Source organism: Sinohyriopsis cumingii, chromosome 6 (assembly GCF_028554795.1).
Source record: "Sinohyriopsis cumingii isolate HCF-2022 chromosome 6, ASM2855479v2, whole genome shotgun sequence".
Classification (NCBI taxonomy): Eukaryota; Metazoa; Mollusca; class Bivalvia; order Unionida; family Unionidae; genus Sinohyriopsis; species Sinohyriopsis cumingii.
This window is the reverse complement of record NC_142966.1, coordinates 115885985-115898231: the sequence shown is the minus strand read 5'-3', so window position 1 is coordinate 115898231 and position 12247 is coordinate 115885985. Positions and strand designations below refer to the sequence as shown.

The following is a 12247-nucleotide window of genomic DNA, read 5'->3' as shown; positions in this document are numbered from 1 at the left end:
TTTATTCTACATTAAAATGCATTTAATTTCTGGTTTAAATCAGATGATTGAGGGAAATGATTGATAAACAGATGCAATGTAGATGCCAGGTTATGCAAGGGGAATTACTCTGATATCGTGGTAATACTGAAAAAATATTTTTACAATGGCATGTACTTGTCGTAATGTTGGGAACTTGAAGTATATGTTTCACAAAGCGTAAATCAGCTTGAAATTTGACTTCCATGATACTCATTCTGCCACCTGTGCCATCCAAGATGTAAACCACATGTATTGGGAATAGTGCTAGGATTATCACTGTGATTGGACCACAGACATGAACATGAAAGTACTTGTTGATCTCAGACTGTTTAAACAACTACCGGTTTTCAACTGAAGAGAAATAAATCATGTACAACAAAGATTTAAAGTCTTCACCTGTCAATTGCGAATGCCACCAGAGAGCAACAACTGCCCATACTTCACACTTTTACTGTTATTTGCCACAATAAATTTGACCACTTGGTTCTTGACAAATACACTAATCATGTGATATAACTCATACATAACATCATTGGTTATTATCAGACGACAATACTTATTTGTCACAGTTATATCGATTTTAGGAAGACATTCTATTTGAGAACATGGGGTATGGCCATTATTTGGATACAATGATATTCATGGATGTATTTTTTAAATAGTGTACTCATCAGCAATCCAGATCTTGTTCTGAAATCAAATGGTGATATAGAACTAGTAGTTTACAGTCTTGTAATTTATATATGATAGGTGGTGCTGTGCAGAAAAAATACTGAAAACTTAGAACTCTGCAATACTATTGAACCGGTGATATTTTAGGAATACATTTGTAAGCATATAACACCCAAGCTGGTGTAATTTCTCCTGTCTTCTGATGTACTAGAAGGATATACAAATAAGAATGAATGAGTACAATGAATCATGGAAGCACATTGATAAACTAATAGGAAAAATGTTTTGAAAGAGGAATGAAAAGAAGAGTCATTACAAATGTCTGTCAAAGAAACCGATGCTCTGCCAGATGAAATCAATTTCCAGTAATCTAAGATAAGACAGTTTTTTCTTTTAAACTGAAACCATCTCTGATATTCTTGATTCTTACGATCCATAGACAATAAAATAAGATGGCTACCATATAATGCTATATTAGATGGAAGAACAGCATCATTTTCATTTAGGACCAAACATACATAATAAATGTTTTCGTTCCGTCTCCTAAATGGATGGTCCTATCAACATTGTGTTTTCACGAAAAGATTGTGCTTGATATATAAATGATGATGATATTGCATAGAATATAATATTGTGCTTGATATATAAATGATGATGACATTGCATAGAATATAATATTCTATGCAATATCATCATCATTTATATATCAAGCAAAATCTTTTCGTGAAAACCTAATGTTGATAGGACCGTCCATTTAGGAGACAGTACAAAAACATTTTTATGATGGCCACCATGGTAATCATACTATGCATTTATGGTCAATTAGCCACTATAAGAAGTAGTCTGCTGAAATATGAATTTCTGAGTTAAATTAAACGTGATAACACAATTTACAAAATGGTGGTCATATTGGATATCTGATCAGCTCTTTTTTTATCCAGGACCAACAAGAAAAGTCTTTTTGTGAAAATCATATGCTGATATGGCCATCCATCCAGTGAGAGTAGCTATAACAATAGTTTTGAAACGGTTGATATGAATCATATATTATAGGTCAGATCAACATGCAATGAATTAAATCACATCACTCAGTAAATTTCATCTATAATGAAGTTATGTGGTCATGAAACTTCAGCTTGATAAATATCAATCTTGTTATGTGAAAATGAGTTGTACAGTTTTTCCAGGAAATAATTAATGCGGATTCTTGCAGACTATCAGCTCTTGTTTCATAGGAAGTTTACTATATAATAGAACAAAAAAGCTAAACAATGTTAAGATACTAAAGTTCAATAGAGGATTACTCTAGTCACAATTTTGTTGTTGATCATAAAGATGAAGTATTGCAGGTGAGTCTTCTGACGAGTAGAGAGATCGTTAAACCATCACCTTGTTACAGTGAATGACTTGTTGTTATCTGTAGCTTTTTGAAACATCATTAAAATAATTTTCAATTGAATTTTACCTTGAAGTTATAATAAGATCCATTCAAAAGTATAGTCTAATATTTAATTTGTTTTGATTCCACGAGTTAAATGAATGAAACTACACAATATTCCTTATATACTCATTGTCCCCTACCTGTATTTAAACTAAATTCTTACATCAGTATGTACCAAAGTGTCATACTCACACCACCGGTAGTACCTAAAAGGGTTTCATGGGGTAAGCGGCAATGAATAAATCACTAAAATTAGCACTAAAATTCCACTATGGCACTGGAAGATGTTCCAAAAGGGGTACGCAAATGTTATAAGTTTAAGAAACAATGTCTTACATGATTAAATCAGTTTCGTCTGGTTTGACCTTTGCAATTGTGTGATGTCAGCCTTAATAAAATACTCCAATTGCTTGTGATGCAGGTTTAACAACATTACCACGAATAGCACATTATATGCACTCTCATTGTATAATAGTCATCTATGAATACGTTTCTGTGCTGTAACCACGTTTTTACGTTTAGTCACATTGGCATCGACCTTTGACCTTAGACCCGCAAATCGATATACTTCTTCCTTACATCAAATGTAAGCAATTTATAGTTATGATACAGATATATGCTGTAGAAGTAGTGACAGTTTGATGAAATCACTTTTTATTTTACAGTTTTAGCAACCTTGACTATTGACCTATTGACCTCAAACTTTACAGGTGTCTTCCTTACACCAAATGCCTGCTTTCCGTAGAGACTGGTAAGTGTAGATGGCAGGGAGCTAGTGTTATTGTGCAGAAACAAATGTTCTTCCTTGATTATTGATGACAAAATAAATATAATTTTCTTACCTCGAGTGCAAGCCAGCCACAGGGTTTGGTAACTGTAGATGATACAGAACTTAAGTTCTTGTGCAGAGAAATGTTTCAGTCATGTGACCATGATGTTTTGAGTATTTGACCCTGAAATCGATTTCAACATTGCTAAGAGCCGACAGAGAAACTATTTGTGAAATATCAACTAGGAATAACACTGGATGAGGTGGATACAACATAATAGGAAGCACTAGCATAAGATATACTTTTGCAGAGAAGAAGAGCACATGAAGTGAAATTATATGCGCATTGTGAAGAGGAAGACCATATTAGAAAAGAGTGACCTATGGAAACAACATTTACTCAGGATACTGAGTGACTGTTTGGCACAAGTTACACAGATGAGTCAAACACAAGCAAGTATCTGCTGCAGCATATGTCTTTTGATCATCTGTAGGGGCATCATCAATGGCTTTTGATTGACACTTGATCAGCCAGTTAAGTTGTCTGAACTTTTCAAATGGATCAAAGAAACAAATGTCGCACAGAATTTGTTACCAATTGCTTATTCAACGAAGGCATACAGAGGTGCATTTCTAATATGCAATCATAGATGAAATATAACAAGCTGCAGGAGAACTGATAAAACTCGAGTCATTCTAGCCACTACATAAAGACTTTCTCAAGAGCCGACCTAAGACATAACAATGTTCCCGTACTGTTATTATTTTATTATTTTGAGCATGGTTTTGTTGTTAATGTTACTGTTTTTGTTTGTATATATATATATATATATATATATATATATATATATATATATATATATATATATATATATATATATATATATATATATTATTACATGTTTGGGCTTGAATAAACAGTAACACAAAAATAGTGAAAACAACAATTTAACAAATTATTTATTTCCTTGGAAAAATACTGTTTAAATGAAAAGTTAAGAACTTACGGTTTTAAGAATCAAATCAAAAATATTCCAAGAATAATCCATGAATAAAATTTTAGAAGTCCTAATAATAAAATGTTCTAATGGATTCAAGTATGAGTCCCGATGAAGATTCAAGATGGAAGGCTATGACCTATGTTGTATCCTGTATTGTGATGTGGTGGTCTACAGTTCCTTGTAGAAACACAAGAAGTAATCCGATTTTGGAAATCCAAATAAAAAACTTTAAGAAATTTAATTTGTCAAAAATTTTGTATGAGCACTCAAAAAATATTTCCAGAAAAATTAATTAATCTTTTAGAATCCAAATTATCTGAAGACAAATTAACATAACTCGAAAACTGGCTACACCAGAAGAAAACGAGTTGACATCAATCGTTTTTAAGCCCAGACTGTGAGGTCTATCTCTAAGCATCATTATTAAAACTAAGTAATGCGCAATTTTGAAAATACCTAATTGTGAAATAGAGGATCATGTGATCATGTTTACATATAAAAAATCACGTAGTCCCAGAATGACCTTGATAAAACCAGTCATTTTACTCTGACAAAAAGGTTGTTTACTTCACTAAACTATTTACAAGCCTAGAGTCACCTATTCAATACAGCCTCAATCTCAACCTTATTATTGCCACAACAAAACTAAAATAAAAATGACTTGTTCATGTGGATGTTACTAATTTTGTATTAAGGTCGGGAACCAGGTTAGCTTTATGTGTTTACTAAAATCAACAGTCACGGTCAACCTATTTTATGGAAAAGTATCGAGTTCCTAGTAAATAGAACTACATTATTTTGACATATAATGAAATTAAAAAATAAAAAATAAACATTTTCTTAAAACTTACAAACAATTAAATCAGATATATATAAAGAATGCAAATCATAAGGCAAACAACAATCCTTTCAGGACACACGGTACTAATTATACAAAATAATTGTGAACCAGTCATGAAATGGTGAACAAATAATACAAATAATCTGTAATTTAAAAATTATATAGACAAAATTCTAATGATGCAATTTTAGTATTTTTACAGACTTGACTTAGGAGTAATCAGTAATGAAAATAGCACTGGATTGATTTGGTGCAGAATCAATAACATCTCTTTCATGCACATGTAGATAACAAAATGCCGCAGTTCATATGGTGTTCTCCACACAGAAGCTTGCATCAAGGTTAGATATGCATGGAGAATTATAGATCTCATCATCAGCACCCATGCATTTTAAGTTATTTAATTTTAAATATGATAGTGTTTCCATATGTTTACTATTGAGTTGAATTAGTACCGTGAGTCCTATATGCGACGTATACCATAATAGAGCCTGTTTTTTCTGAGGCTACCACATGCATCCTGAGGGTATCATTTTTGTGGTTTTTATATATAACAATCATAATGAAGTCTTTTTTTACGTGGTTTGCATGTGATTTTGGTATACAAAACACAGATGGGATGGGTAGTATACATTGGACAGGGGCAATAGATAGCTCAGGCTGTGGGAAAAAGAGAATAGTATGGCCCGAAGGCACAATTTCATATGTTGGTGTCCACAGATTGGCCTATATGGTTAAATACCATTTAACATATGCAACAATACCCCAAAAGGGGTGGGGGAGAGATTTTAAGCCACTTATGTCACAACTGCTTATGTATCAATACTGATCATTTAACTTTAGAGACACATTCAATAAATCAAAGCAGAGAGCAGTGTACAAATCAAGGACTGTGCACAAACTGCGCATGCTGCATTGCCTCAACCCATAGGAATGTAATAAAATGGAGGTTGTTTATGGTAAGAATATTCATATTTTGCTTTTTTGTATAGCCATAATACACATTAATTTGCCTTTGTTATAATTCTTTTCTTCTTGATGTGTTTCTCAAATAGTTTGTAAAGAAATGTTCTTTTCTCAGGTTTGTTCTCTCTTAAATACTGTACTTGCTTTATACCTTTTATCTCTTATATATATATATATATATATATATATATATATATATATATATATATCTTGCTTGCTTTTCAGATGTTCCACAGAACTCAAGCTGAAATCGGACATCCGATAGATTGACACAGCTTAACCAGAGATTATCCAGGTCCATGGTTGCAGTTATGAGCAGGACTATGAACCCTGCCATTGGAAGTGTCTCTTAAAGGTTATATTCTTTGGTAAGCTGCATTTTATCCTTCGATTCACTGATTCCACTTTCTGAGTGTTCTTGTTTAATTTTTTTAAAACACTGTACATTTACCTAGCCGGTACTCAGCACACATGTGTAATGTACATTCCTCTCTCTCACTGGATATTTTCAGTTTGAAATCACTAGGCAAGAATGTGATTCTATCTATTCAGCTTGTACCAGGTAGCACACATTAGTCTGCTTCTGACAAAGACTATGATCACCTTGACAGCATTTAACTATTGCATCTGTTGCATAAGATATATTACAAATGAATTTTGGTGTACATGTATCATATATTTTAAATGATTGTTCAAACTCAGCCTGGCACCTCTTACTCAGATCAAGTGCAAAGTTGTTCCGCATCTTTTTTTTCTGTTTTTTAGTTCTTCCTGGCATCAAATCAGTTAATTTGCTCTGACCTTTAATATACTTTCTATGATTTTGAGCCAGATGGTGTGTATCAATATGATTTACATATGAGTTTCAGTTATTTCTTCCCTCTTAAGGTCCAGGCTAGCCCTGTAAATACAAGTGTCTGGATCAGTTGTCATGTTTCGTACCTCTAGATTGTCTGTTTTCTTCAAATGTATAAGCCCTTCCTTACAAAATGTGTATTCATCTCCAATATTTGTTTGTAAACTTATATTTGCTGAGCAGTGACACAGTTTGGCTTCATCATTAGATGTATGCATTTTACCTAATGTGCATAGTTTATTCTTTGTAGTTATATGAATGACGTTTTTCTCAGGAGTAGTCTCTTCAACTAGAACGTGTGTGCTCTGGGTAGCTGGTTGAAAGGGTGTCCTACCTACTCCACTATACGTTGCATTATTATATGCTGAGTCACACTGAATATCAATTATATCTGTCTCATTTCCTATCATAGAATTAAACTCCTTAACATCTTTTCTATGCTCTGCCATATCTCTCATGTTGGTACATTCAATATTTGGCAAACAGTATTCGCCCATATGAAATAATTAGGCAGATTCCACCTGGAACTTAAGCAGACTCCAGGTGGAATCTGCCTAAAATGTTAAAAATCTGGTTAATACAAAGGCGGACATGGAAAATTTGAGAAGTCAAAGATAAATCCATCTAGAGTCCGTCTAACTCTAAGATGGACATTTATCAAATTCCTGATACAAATACATCTTTAGGCATAATTTTGGACTTGGTTGATTTTCCACCCACCATCTAGGTGGAATTAGGAACTTTGTCACTGGCATCTATTATATGAAAGGAGGAATCAGGACTTAGTTTATTTTCTAACCAACATCTAGGTGGAATGAAGAACTTAGTCATTTACATATCAGTTAAATAAGGCATAATTAGGACTTGGCTTTTGTGTGTCAGTAAAGTTAAATGACTGAAAATATAGTGATATTTTGTAACTGTAATATCACTGACAGTTCAATAAAAATACCAATAAGATATAATAAAATTTATTGTTTCTGGTACGATTTGAATGATTTTCAGCAGCATTTATATTTCCTGTTTCTGACAGCTGTAATTTTATTGTTTATTTTGGGCACAATTTATAACTTCTTTCCACAGCTTTGCTTGTTAAATTTCTTTTTCAAATTTGTTGATGTTGTATTTTTGTTTAACTTCAAAACTGCCCTCAAACAAGTTTACATTATGTTTTCCGTTTTAAAACATAATTTCGCTTTTCTCCTGACCTGAATTTCCTCGATATGGACCCATTTTTTAATATCGTCTCCTAAACTTTTTTTTTTTTAAATAATGCTCTATCCGGTCCCATTCTACAACGAGCTTTCAAATAAGTATTTGTTCCGTTTATTGTTTAACAGAGGATCGTTGTATAAAGCTTTCTGATTGGTCAAAATTTTGTAATTACCCAATGAATCGTCGCGTAACAGAAACTAATGGGAAGGAGCATGTTTGCTAAACATGGCGATTTGAATTTTCGAGCGGGACGAGATCTTGAATAACCATTTGAAAAATGTGCGGCAATGAGAATACCCTGAACGCAAATTTGATGGGAACCTAACTGGTCAATCTGTATGAAAACTGAACGCCAGGACATGCATTTTGCGTTTTGTGCCATAAAGAGCTTTACAGTAGCGGCTAACGTGCTAAATAGGACAAGGAATTGAATCAGGATGATTTCGAAGTAATATACAATTCCAGACTGATTAACTTCAGAATTTAAGGAGGGACAACGTAAAGATCACTGGTGGGAATTGTTGCCAGATATCCATGTCCATCAAAGATAGACATATCTTTGCGGAATTTTCTTGGCCGAAAAGTAGAATATTTCAATCTCGTGAGGCATTATTGTGTATATTATCAAAATATCCTTAGTGTGTTGGAATTAAGTGTAAAATAAGAGTAATTATATCATGATAAACGTTTGTCACGGCTGCTTATGGAACAAGGACTAATTCGAGAGAGCACAACAGCATCATAGTTTGTGCAATCAAAAAACCAGTCTACAGTGCAAGTGACATAAGGCAGGCTCCTAGCTTTTCTTCTTCTCTAATCAAATTGTCTCAAATGGATGCCTTTCTGTAATTTTGCATTATTTTCACGGCTGAATTTTTCAATGCAGATTAATATTTTATGTTTTATATATGTTTATGTGTTCACAGATGCCTATGCATATGTTCCAGGCTTGATACTTTGAAGTTTGATTTTTAAAACCACTTAATTATTTAGTTCAGATACTTCATATCATGTTGTATATACTGTATATGTTGTACATCACAGATAGAAGGCCTCAAGGTAGATTAGTTCTGTAACTAATTGAATTACCTTCTCTAAATAAGGTCATTATTATTATTATAATTTTTATTAGTATTAACTCCCATTTCTCTTGCTTTGGATGTCATATAATTACAACATCAGTATAATTGTTTTCATGCACACTTAAATATCACCTTGGTTAATAAAGTCCTGTTTAATTCATATTCATTATTTCTTTGAAACCTGCTGAAATGTCTGAAACACTAAAAAAAAAACTTCAGTAAAATACTATATAATGATCAAAATTGTAGTGAAATCTTACAACAGTTTTAGTCAATTTTTTTGTGAAACCTCACAAATATTTCAAAGAAATTTGAGTGAGACCTCAGCATAATTTCATTGAAAGTTTTGGTAAAAATATGTGTGAAATCTCACCAAACTTTAAAGTGAAATGAAAATACTAAGTGATGCCATGTTGGATTAGATTTTGTATGCAAGAAAGAAAATGGCATTGCCCCTTAGGACAAGAAAAACCTAGATCTTATTTGATGAGATCTGTCAAAATAAAATTTATGATCCATTTTAAATATTACTACGAATATTTATCATTGATTCCCAATAATATCTAAAACTCATTAGGCAATTTAATACATAATACAAATCTGAAGTATATTTTTTATGGTTTAGGCAGAAAATGCTTTAAAAAACCCGTCTGAAAACTGCCTTGACATTTTCATTATTGGATGGGGTTTCTGCAGGTATTTCCATGTAATTAGGCAGAAATAAAGATTCCGTCTAGTAACAGTAATTTCAAGCTATATTCCACCCTGAATCTGCTTAAAAGTGATAATAAGGGGAATCTAGGCTAAATAAGCGGAATAAACAGATTCCGCCTAGTAGACGGAATAAACAAATTCCACCTAGTTGGCGGAATAAACTAATTCTGTCTAGTAGGTGGAATAAACAAATTCCGCCTAGTAATAGACGGACTAATTTGCATATTTTGGGCTGTATTCCACCCTGAATCCGCCCTGAACCCACCTAAAATTTATAATAAGTGGAATCTATGCTTTAAGTGAAATCTGCTTTAAAATTCCACCTGTAATCTGGTTAAAGTCATGGCGGAAGTTTTCGTACAGGTGGAATGTTTCTGTATCCATTTTGTTGAGGGAGCAGGGAGGGACATTGTCACTAAAAAGAATAGTTTTCAACCCTTCATTCCCAATAGAAGTCTGTGAAAGTTCAATATGTATTGCATTATTTACACAGGCAGTTTTTCTTCCACAACCTCTCCTCGGCATTTCTTCATACAGTGTAAACATTCTTGTTGTATAACTGCATGTCGAACATATTGCTTTCTCCTGCCATACCAGACCTCTTTTCTCTTCATGTTCCAAGTCCTATGATCAGAAAACATTGACAGTCAGGGCGTTGGAACTGGTGCTTTTCTCTTCATGTTCCAAGTCCCATGATAGAAAACCTTGACAGTCAGGGTGTTGGAACTGGTGTTCTCGGAACACAGTATTCCACATCTCGGCCTTTTTTTTCTGTGTGCACTAAGTGATATGCGTTTTGTTCACCAGATCTGTTGATGTGAATAGATGAAAATAAGCTTCATATCAGAAATATAGCTTCAGATTTGAAACTTAATCTATTTATAAAGGCAACATTGCTTTGCACTTACTATCAAGTGATAATATATAATCCTTTAGCTGTAAATTAGAGATTGCTACTTGGTGTGCCAAATCAAGGTATATTACCTCCCCTTTGATGGTAATTGAGTGATTGCAAGGTTTCATTTTTTGTTTCTCTTTTTTCAATAATTTATGCATTTTATTCAGCTTTATATTGAAAAGTAAAGAATTAAACACCGCTTGTAATGAAAAGTAGCCACAATAATGTTTCTGAGGCTTTTTCTTAACTTGTAATGAGTTTGGGTAAATGTAGGTATAGATTTATGTATTAGGCAACTTTAATATGCAATTCAGTTATATTATTTAAATTTACCAAGTAGTTTATGCAGTGATAAATTATATCAGTGTTTGAATATTGCATAGAAACATAGACTTAACCTTGCATCTCAAAGTTTTCCACATATTTCTCCACCTCCAGCTTACATCTTGGCTTGGACAGCAGCAGTTTGTACATGGACTTTCTGTCTCCAACATCAATGTCAGCATTATAGGCACTTTGGGTAGCTTTTTCAAATGTCTCTTGTTGTCCTTATGTGACAGACCTCAAGTGGCTTTGTCTTTTGGGTTGATGCACATTTTCCCCTCTTGTTGTGAGGAACATTGCCAGACTTGAAGAAATGACTGTGCCTATTTGCTTCCTTACCCTTTGCCATAGTTTTATACTAAAAAGTAGCACTCAGTTATTTAATTCTTCAGTATAATAAAACTTATGGAACTTTTCTTTGGCTTTATACCTTTTTAGTAAGATTTGGGGGTGATGATCCACATGTGGTGATAGTTTAAATAATGTTGGAATGTCAGCATCTCTTGATGCTTCATGGGTGTGTGTATTTGTTTTAGTCACAAAAGGGCAATGGCCTCTTATCATTTTGACCTGTCATGTGGCACACTTATTGGTTTGGTGTGAATGATAGGAACAGGGGGGCACTGTATATTATTTATGTGAGAGTCAGAAAGAAAAGAAATGCAATTTAGAAATTTAAAACATTTAAAACTTGTCTACTATAGCCAGTGAGAGATGAAAATACAGTGCATCATTTAATCTGATACCCTGTGATGTCATACTTGCTGATGTCAGCATGTTTGTGTTTCTTTTGTGTAGCATGTATGCCATATAAAGATAACATGGAGATACACAGGCAGAAAAGAGTTATTTATTAGAAGAGTAAACCACTAATAAGGACAATACAACACAGCAGCATGTAATGCGGATGCAATTTAGCTATATACAGTTGTTTCACGTAAACTGCCATTACACTATTATCTTTGCACAAGCATGGCCAGTTCTTTCTTACAAGTATGCTCAAATATCAATGAGTAAAATACATGTCTTTCTAAAACAAATTAGATCTGGTTATAGGACACATGTAATTATATGAAAGAACTGTGAATCAGTCTTGAAATGGGTGAACAAATAATAGAGTATATACAGATTTGGTGGTCCATAATTGGTTAATAATGAAAAGTAAAATTTTAGTAAAAATATCTTTTGAGAGCTTATCCTATCTGTAATTTTGTTAAAAATATGGACAAAATTCTGTTGATGCAATTTTAGTATTTTTATAGACTTGACTTAGGAGTACTCAATAATGAGAGTAGCACCAGATTCATTTGGTGCAGAATCAATAACATGTGTTTCATGCACATGTAGATTAAAAAAATGCAGCGGCTCATATGGTGTTCTACACAAAGAAGCTTGCACCAAGGTTAGTTATGCATGGAGAGATATATGTCTTATCATCTGCACCCAG

At 33.2% G+C, this 12247-nt stretch overlaps 1 pseudogene; it reads right to left on the bottom strand.

Moving 5' to 3' along the window:
• Positions 1-5950: 5950 nt before the first annotated feature.
• Positions 5951-10334, bottom strand: LOC149797788 (uncharacterized; annotated as a pseudogene).
• Between the last annotated feature and the right edge of the window lie 1913 nt (positions 10335-12247).